Raw genomic sequence first — 9,959 nt, forward strand, 5'->3', positions numbered from 1 at the left:
TTATCTATAACTTGCTTTAGTGTTATTGAGTTTGCATCAAGCGAATTATTTGAAAAGAGAATGGATTATGGGACTATTTAAATTAATTATTGGTTGGCCTTACAGATATATTAATCCTACTAACATGCTCTTCATTCATATAAGTTTGCACAAAAAGTTCTTTAGAAGCATTGGAATAGTTAAAAATTACATAGTGGTCGAAGAAATCATATTCAACAGCTGAGAATTCATGTTTTAGGAGAGCAAATATCCTAAAATTATTTTCTCTAACAAATTGAGAAGAATAGATTTCTGAATTTTTACAATCTATCTCATGAATAATTTCTAATTTCTTTCAATATTTAATTTAGTAACTTTTCTTTCAATGCTTAAACTACATTTTATGGCGTGCCTTCCATGAATTTGGATCATTTCTTAGTTTAACATGGCTTTTATTTGATGATTGATTTGACTAAACTAGCTAGTGTTCATATTCAAGGATCTTGTAGCAAAGTATTCCCAGGAAATCAACCTTCAACTTGCTTGTTTCCATGATAATGAATTTTTTTCTAAAATGAAGACGATTATTCTTATATATATATAAAAGAAATATAAGAATGTATATGTGATCATTTCATCTTTAGCTCATTCAACAACAATCTCATAATACATATGCCTTGAAATCAACCTCTAACTTTTGTTGGTCAATGATAATCTTTTTGCAAAATGCAAAAGTATGATTCTTATTAGAAAAAAAAAAAAAGAACATGTCATCCTTACAAGAGCAAATTTTCTAACCCTTTAGTAGGAGCCTATTCTGAAGTACCATCACAGTATAGAAGTTTTGAAGTGTACATGGTCATTTTCTATAAGGATATTTCTCTCGAGTCCAAAAAAAAAATCTATGCAAAACAAAACAATCTTTATTTTCTATAAGGAAAAAAATTAAACCCATTTGTGTAGATCATAGTATGGTACCTCATAATATTTTTGCTAAGAACAATCTTAATTAAACTCATTAACACTAGAAAGCAATAAAAAGAAACTATTTAGAATAGTTATTTTCCCCATGGAAAGGCATTGCTCATTACACATTGAAAACTTATTTCTAGTCAGTGCATATAGCCCCATTGCCAAAATATCAAAAGGAATCTCATAAAAATCTAGTCTTAAGAAGACAAATAAAATGAATTTTGCTAGTAAACAACATTTTATGACTATGATATTCATAAAGTGTTTATTCAATTATAGACATGATGCATCCATTTTTATTAAGACGATGAGGATTTTGACGAGTAGAATAACTAAGAAGATTTTGAAGGGAACCACCTAACAAACTCATACTCTAATGAAAAGCTGAATAAAATTTCTCACGAAAGCTAAAAGATTCCTTACAAAAGTTGAATAGGATTCTGTGCTTTGATTTCCTGCAAAAGCTAAACAAAATTATCTTAAAAAGCTTAATAAGATTCCTTGCAAAACTTGAACAAGATTTTTTGAAAAAGCTTAACAAGATTCTCTGTAAAACTTGAACAAGATCCTAAAAAAGTAAAATTGATTCTATGAAAGCTATTTTGCAAAATTAAAATTGTGACTTATAAAAATGCTATGTAATTATTAGGAGGTTTGAGTTCTAGCATATACTCCCCTACATAAGGAGTTATTGAAAGGCTAAAAGGTAGAATTTGAGTACTCTATTATTGGTAGTGTTTTGCTTGTTTTTGCTTTATTTAGTTTAGACTTTTTCTTAGTTTGTAATCTAGTTTATAATTTTGGAAGTAGCTTTATCAATCTTAGACTCATACTCCCATGAAATTTTCTTATATTTTTTTCTAATTTGATTTTGACCATTTTTCTAGTTCATAGATTCAAGTACAAGTTTAATCAAACATCTTTTTATTTATTTGTAATTGTTTAAAAAAAAAAAGAAACAATCTTTTGAGATTCGTCATTACCAACCTAAGATGAGGAATGATGATTGTAATAAAAAGAGACTTACGGTTGCAAGTAAGAAACAAAGTTCATCTAAGCTTGAAAATGAAGCATGGCCACTGTCTGGGTCCTCTTGGTGAGAGACCTAGGCTGTTTTTATTGTCGTTGCTCAGATATTGGAGCGAAATTAATGCAGGTGCTTCAAAATTTAAGGTTTGGAAGGTAGGACAAAGTGAAGAATATGCAATCCCTTTGAATGATGCTATTTCTCAAATTTTACCTATAAAGTCGGAGAAAAATTGAAGTTCTTTTATTAAAGAAACCTAAAAACATCATTACTTTCTTTGTCCATAAGGCTTATGTGTATCTTACTTTAATGTTACCAAGTCTACATCAAGTGAATTGTAAAGAGTGAATTATAGAAGTATGTAACTTAAACTACTAGTTGGCCTTTTAGATGTATTAATCCTACTAACATGCTATATATATGAAGTTCACTTGATTAAGGTATCGAGTAATCAAATTGAAAACAATTCTTGTTGGAGATACTAAAGCAAATATCAGCTATAAACCCATATTGTAAATTTACCAAGGTGACTTGTTTTGGGAATCAATCTGGCTGGTTAATTTTTAAAGAGTTAACTAATGTAAAACGCATTCCAAATTAATGAAAATCTACTTTCATTTCCCACAAATTAGAAATAAAAATAACAAAGTTTTAAACTTTCTCTTGCTTCATACAAGTTGGCACAAAAAGTTCTTAAGAAGCAATGAAATAATTAAAAATGACCTAATCATTGACGAAATCATAGTCAACAATTTAGAATTCATATTTTAGGAGAGAAAATGTCCTAAAATCAATTTTCCCTAACATATTGAGGAGCTAAAATCTATCTTGTTAATAATTTCCAATTTCTTTCAATTTAATTTAGTGACTTTTCTTTCAATGCTTAAACTGCATTTTATGGTGTAAATTTAGATGATTACTTAGTTTAATATTACTTTTATTTGATCATTGTTTTGACTAAACTAGCTAGCATATATATTCAAGGGTCTTGTAGCAAAGTATTCCCATGGAAATCAACCTCCAAGCTTGCATGTTTCCATGATAATTAATTTGCTTTTACAAAAATTGAGAGGATTATTCTTATATATAGAAAAAGGAAATATAAGAACATACATGTGATCATTTCATCTTTAGCTCATTCAATTGGAATCCCATAATATATATGCCTTGAAGTTTCCAGGCTAGCTCGAGGAATGTGAAATTAGAAGAGATTCTAGTATTGCATTCATTTTAATAAAATTTTTTTTAGGGTGGTCAACCATATGTATGTGTAAATGTGATGTTTTGAATTTCAAGATTTGGTAATATCTCATTATAGGACCAAAGAGACTACCTTGGTAAGCTACCCTAAAAACTACAATAGCTAGTCTTCCAATACTTTATCAAGAGCCAAAACATTCCAATATTCTAAATGTACCATCACATTATGAGACCCCTTATTGGAGTGTATATGGCTATCTCAAAGAGGTTATCTCTCTAGTCCAAACCTAGAACATCTATGTAAACATTCAATAGCAATCTCATAGTTCATATGCCTTGAAATCAACCTCTAACTTTTGTTGGTCCATGATAATCTTTTTGCAAATGCAAAAGAATTATTCTTATAAGAAAAAAATAATAATAAAGAATTTGCTTCTGAACATGTTTTTTTATACAAAAGCAAATTTTCTAACACTTTAGTAGGAGCCTATTCCGAAGTACATCATTGTTGGAGTGTACATGACTATTTTGTGTAAGGATATTTCTCTAGAGTGTAAACCAAAAACATCCATGCAAAACAATCATTTTTTTCCATAAGGAAAAGAATTAAACTCCATTTATGTAGATAATAGTATGGTACCTCATAACATTATTACTGATGACAATATTAATTAAAAGCCCATTGACACCAAAATCAATATAAAGAAGCTACTTAGAATAGTTAGTAGCATTTGCTTCTCACTTGCATCCTTAGGAGTCAACAAGTTTAGCTCGTGATGGCTCTTGCTTTTCACTAGCTAGCAAAATAAGACCTCTTTTCATGTAGATTTATTTGAAGAATTTAATCAAATCGACCGAGGGTATGAAACTCAAATTGCTGAAGCTACCTTTTGTATTGAAAATTGGATTAGAAACTGAAAAGGAGTATAAACTAAAGAAAACATGATCATAACACTTATAATGATGGAGAGGCTGTTCAACCTTCTTAGGCTTCTAAAACTCATATATATATATATATATATATATATATATATGAGGGGGAGACCTGACTAGAACTCAAATCTCCTAACAACTACTTAACATCTTACTAATTATTACTTAAAATCTTAATAAGTTAAATTAATTTATTAACTGCAAGAAGTCCTTTAGCTTTTGTAGGGATCCTTGTCCAGGCTTTGCAACTAATCTTGTTTAGCTTTTGCAAGAAATCTTATTCAGCTTTTGCATTGAATCTTGTATAACCTTTACACAAATCTTATTCAACTTTTTGGAGGAAATCTTGTTCAACTTTTGTAAGTTGGAGGGAGTCTTATTCAGCTTCTTCAAGGAACCTCTTTCAGCTTTTTAGGGAATTATATTTATTCAGATTTAACTGGGAATCTTTGTTAGCATTTGTTCAACTTTTCAATTAAAGCATGGGTTTGTTACAAGGTCCCTGTCCTCATCACAATCTGTTACCTAGTTATCCTAGTTGTTAAACACCTGATCATAATTGTAATAGTAGTCAAGCTGTCCTACTCATGTTTTAGCAATTAAGTGCTTTATAGGTGATTACTACTCAAAAAGTGCTCTTTTATAGCTTGAAATTAACTATTTTAAACACTTTTGAGTAGTAGTTAATACTTTTTAACTCAATTGGCACATTAAGGAACCTAGCAAGGGTTACTAATAAGTTTTTGGCTAGTTTTGGTGTTTTTGGTAGCCTTTTGATCATTGAAACAAGCAAAGAATGAGGAAGAATTTTGTGCAATCCATGGCAATGCAAGTTGAATCTCAAATACATGAAGAATCCGAGTTTGGGAGCACTTCATAGCCCTTTGCCAAGCTTGGCAATAGGTTGCCAAGCCAATCAGAGATGCAAGGAAGAAAACCAGAGGAAGAAATCCAACATGTAGCAATTTCGCATAGGATGCGAAATCAAGAGGAGGAGCATTTGCAGGACTGAGTGAAGGACAATTTTGCACACTGTGCAAAATTTCGCACACCCTACAAAACCACACCATGCGAAATTTCGCATAGTCTACAAAATCTTCCTGTGCACTGACTCCATTAGATTTTTATCTCCTAGTTTTTGTGTAAATTACTATTTTCTCCTTGTAATCAACCAATGATAGGATTTCTTGGTTAGTAACTATAAAGGGGGGTTGGAAAGACCTCTCTTTATATATCTTTTTGTATAATCATTGGAAAGGGGACAATATTGAAAAAGGATTACACTTGTAATTCCCGTAGGAAGAAATATACAGAGCCCTTGCTCTACCTTTCCTTCTCATTTTTGTTTTCATTTTTCTTTCTAGCCAAACAACCTCTGAGGATGATTTCTCAGGGGATGAGTGGCTAAGTTTTACATTTCTCGGAGTGATGGAAACTAGCTGAAGGACCCGGATGCAAAGGTGAGAGTTTTCCTTGCTTTAAATGAAGGTAGTTGTTAACCATTAATGGTTTTTATTTCAAGGTTTAGCTTTAAATCCCTTAGAATCACTTTGAATGGCCAATACTTGGTAAGATTTCCAAATTCTGTGGATGCTTATTGCTAGATCCATAGATGTTCATTAGTTATCAAGTACGAGCCATTGGAAGGTGGTTCAAGGTGAGAATCACCTTGAATGGCCAATACTTGGTAATCTTTTCGGATTCTATGGATGCTTATTGCTAGATCCATGGATGTTCATTAGTTATCAAGTATGAGCCATTGGAAGGTGGTTCAAGGTGAGGGTCTTTAGTGTTTGAAGCCATTAATGGGAAGCAACTACCATTTTTCATGAACCCTTTGGATCAAATCTTAATTGCTAAATACAAAACTGGTTTGGGAGATAACCATCCTTTATGTTATTGTCCCCAATGTGAGGAGAAGATCCGGAATCTCCCCCTTTGCCTAAGGAACCCAATCCTAGTGACCTAAAGCTCCAAGAGACATTCTCTTTGTCGTTAACTTCAATTGCTATTTTTGTTTAACTTAAAATCAACTTTTTCAACCACAATTCCATTTTCTTTAAAAGCTAATTTTCATAAGGAAAAGTACCATTTCATTACCTTCACTAAAGTCACTTGTACGAAGAAAACCCATCCCTGTGGACGATCCTAGAGCCACGTACTATACTATAGTAGCCATGCTACCCTAGTGTAAGGTGATTTAGGTTTTATAAATTTTGTTGATAACACCCGTCTAACGCAAGAATCAAATGGCGCCGTTGCTGGGGATGAATCAATAGGCATCATAGGCCTCATATGTGGTTAACTCAGAATTCATTTATCTCCAAAAGACCATAGATGTTCATGAGCTTTCTTTTGGTATCTTGGTAATGGGACTACATGTATCTAGTAGAGAGAGTTGTACAATAGATAAGAAGTCATTTGTCATTTTCTTCTCTGTGGCTATGATCCCATAAAGAAATGGGGTCAGGGGGCTAGCACTATAATTCATTAAACCTCAAGATGAGGATGACTCATTTGCCCTTCCATAGTGTAAAAAACTATTTTAAATGACTTATTTATTTTGCTTTCCGGTGTTGTTGAGCTTAACTAAGATTGCCATGGAGAATAATGTTATAAGCTATCATGCTGATGTATATCAATGGGTTTATTTTTATTTTTGAAAATGATGAGTGTTTTCTAATGACTATTCTAGGTTTGGAATTGAGAGGAATAACTTTCAGAATATAGAAGTGGTTTCACTCCTTATAAAGTTTAGAAAATTAGCACTCACAGTTCTAAGAGAGCCTATGAAGATATTCTCTTTAGTCAGATATTCGAGCCTAAAATTCAAACTATCCTTCATACATATGGTTGACCACCCTAGACTTTTTTTATTAAAATAAATACACTAATAATGAATAGACTTTTCATTTCTTCTTGAATAAGAATGAATTTGGTTATCCCAATTCTTATATTTGGATACGCCTAGGAATGTAATGTTGAAATGGATATTTTGTTTCTATTCCAAATCAAACAATATTTAATACAAAAAAAAATTGTTAATTTTTAAAAATAATTTTAAAATAAAAAGTCGGTTCAATTAGTATTAAAAAGTCATGTAATTGAGAATTGATCATATCAACGCTAGAAAGTCATAGGCTTAAATTCATTTTGAATATCTTTGTTAATTTTTTGTATATAATCATAATTTTGTGAATCTTTTCACTAGGCAAATAAACTTAAAATTAAAGGAAACATAATAGATTAGATTCTTTAACGAGTCTAGTAATAATTTAAACCTCAAATAATGACCTAATAAATATCATAAATTTATAAACATTTGATCTAGAATCGCTATATTATTTTTCTTTTCTATAAAACCATATTTTCTTGAGTTTTTCACTAGAAAAATGATTTTCAAATTAAGCAAGATTTTGTATTGAATGTATTAATGATTTTAATAATTTTTAAAAGTAAGTTTATATAATCACTAATAAAAGATTTATTAAATATATAGTCACGACTTTACCCTCCTATCCACATAAATATATTTTTTGAATTTTCTCATTAGATAAATAGATTTTAAATTAAGTGAAATATAATTAATGCTTTAAATAAGAATAATCCTCACCATTTTAGAAAAAGAGTAATTATTGTGGAAACATGCAAGGTTGGAGGTTGATTTTCTTGGAATACTTTGCTACAAGATCCTTGAATGCAAACACTACCTAGTTTAGTCAAAGCAATCATCAAGTAAAAGTTATATTAAACTAAGAAATGATCCAAATTTATGGAAGGCACACCATATACAACATGCAGTTTAAGGATTAAAAAAAAAAGCTACTAAATTAAATGAAAGAAATTAGAAATTATTGGTGAGACATATTGTACAAATTCAAAAATCTATTCTTCTCAATTTGTTAGGGAAAAATGATTCCAAGACATTTTTCTCTCCTAAAATATGAATTCTAAACTTGTTGATTATGATTTCTTTGATGACAAGGTAATTTTTAATTATTCCATTGCTTCTAAAGAACTTTCTGTGCCAACTTATATGAAGCAAGAGAAAGTTAGAAGCTTTGCAAATCTTGCATCTTTTTATTTCTCACTTGTGGGAAATGAAAGTAGATTTTCATTAATTTAGAATGTGTTTTTCATTAGTTAACTTTTTAAAACATAACCAACTTCATTGGTTCCAAAAACAAGCCACCTTGGTAAATTTAGAATGTGAGATTATAGTCGATATTTGCTTTAGTATCTTCAAACAAGAATTGTTTTCAATTTGGTTACTCAATACATCAATCAAGTCAACTTTAGATATATAGCATGTTAGTAGGATAAATATATCCATAAGGCCAACTAGAAGTTTAAGTTATATACTCTCATGATTCATTCTCTTTTTAGATAGGTCACTTGATGCAAACTTGGAAACATTGAAGCAAGATATATATAAAGCTTATGGACAAAGAGAATAATTACATTTTTAGGTTTCTCTGACAAAAAAACATCAATTTTTCTCCCACTTTATAGGTGAAATTTGAGATATGACATTGTTCAAAGGGATTGCATGTTCTTCACTTTGTCCCACCTTCCAAACCTTATATTTTGAAGCACCTGCATTAATTTTGCTCCAAGTCTGAGCAATGGCAATGAAAATGGCCCAGGTCTCTTACAAAGTAAGAGGACCCTGATAATGCCATGATTCATATTCAAGTTAAGATAGCTTTGTTTCTTATTTTCAACCCTAAGAGTCTTCTCATTATAACCATCATCTCTCATGCTAGTTTGGTTGTGTAGAATCTTAAAAGATTGTTGCTTTTCTTTGGCAACTGCAAATGAACAAACAAGATGCTTGATTAAACTTGTTATTGAATTAATGAACTAGAAAAATAACCAAAATTAAATTAGAAAAATAAGATAATTTCAAGTCTTAAGAGTCTATAAATTGAGAATAATTTTCTTTTAAAAAAAAATGGTGATCCTGAATGCATGCCATGTGGTCCTACCACTCAGAGAAAAAGGTTTCATGTGGTCCTATCACAAGGATTTTTGACATGTATAACTATGCACACACAAATGTATATGCATACATATATAGGCGTGTGTATATAAAAAAATGAAAGGAATTTGAAGATATTTAGATCTAGATATATCTCTATTAGATGACTTTCTATATCAACCATGCATATTTTCAAGAGTATACTTTTACACTTTCTCTAGATTATGATTTAAAGCAATCAATTTTCTTTTTTGTTGGAAAATGTACATTTTGATTATAAATCTAATTTGGCAATTATAAAACATTTAATTATCAAATATATCAACAAATCATTTGATTTTTCTTTTTCTTTTTTCAATGATTTTAACCAAAATGAATTTTTTGAGCACTCATAAAGTAGCAAGAAGTATCATTACCTTCAAAATTATCAACTCATAAAGGATGTTCATTGGGCCAGTGAATAACATTGCTCAAGAGGATTGCTTGATCTTTGCATTCTCCTACCTTCCAAACCCTATATTTTAAAGCATAAGGGTTAACATCACTCCAAGTTTTAAGCATAGGCAATGAAAAGGCCTTGAACTTTTACCAAGAGGACCTCGGCAATTTCATGTTTCCCATATAGGCTCAATTATTGTTTCCTTCTTGTTTTCATCCTCACAATCCTGTTTGTTATCATTATTACTTGAATCAATATATTGAGCTCCCAATGGCCCTTGCTTTTTAGAAGAAAAATAAGGCTTTGTATCATGTAGATTTATTTGAAGAATTTCAACAAATTGATCCATGGGAGTATGAGTCTAAGATTGGTAAAGTTGCTTCTTGGATTATAAAGTGGATTGCAAACTAAAAAGAAAAAAAGAAAAA

This window comes from Vitis riparia, chromosome 12, assembly GCF_004353265.1.
Source record: "Vitis riparia cultivar Riparia Gloire de Montpellier isolate 1030 chromosome 12, EGFV_Vit.rip_1.0, whole genome shotgun sequence".
In the NCBI taxonomy this organism is placed as follows: Eukaryota; Viridiplantae; Streptophyta; class Magnoliopsida; order Vitales; family Vitaceae; genus Vitis; species Vitis riparia.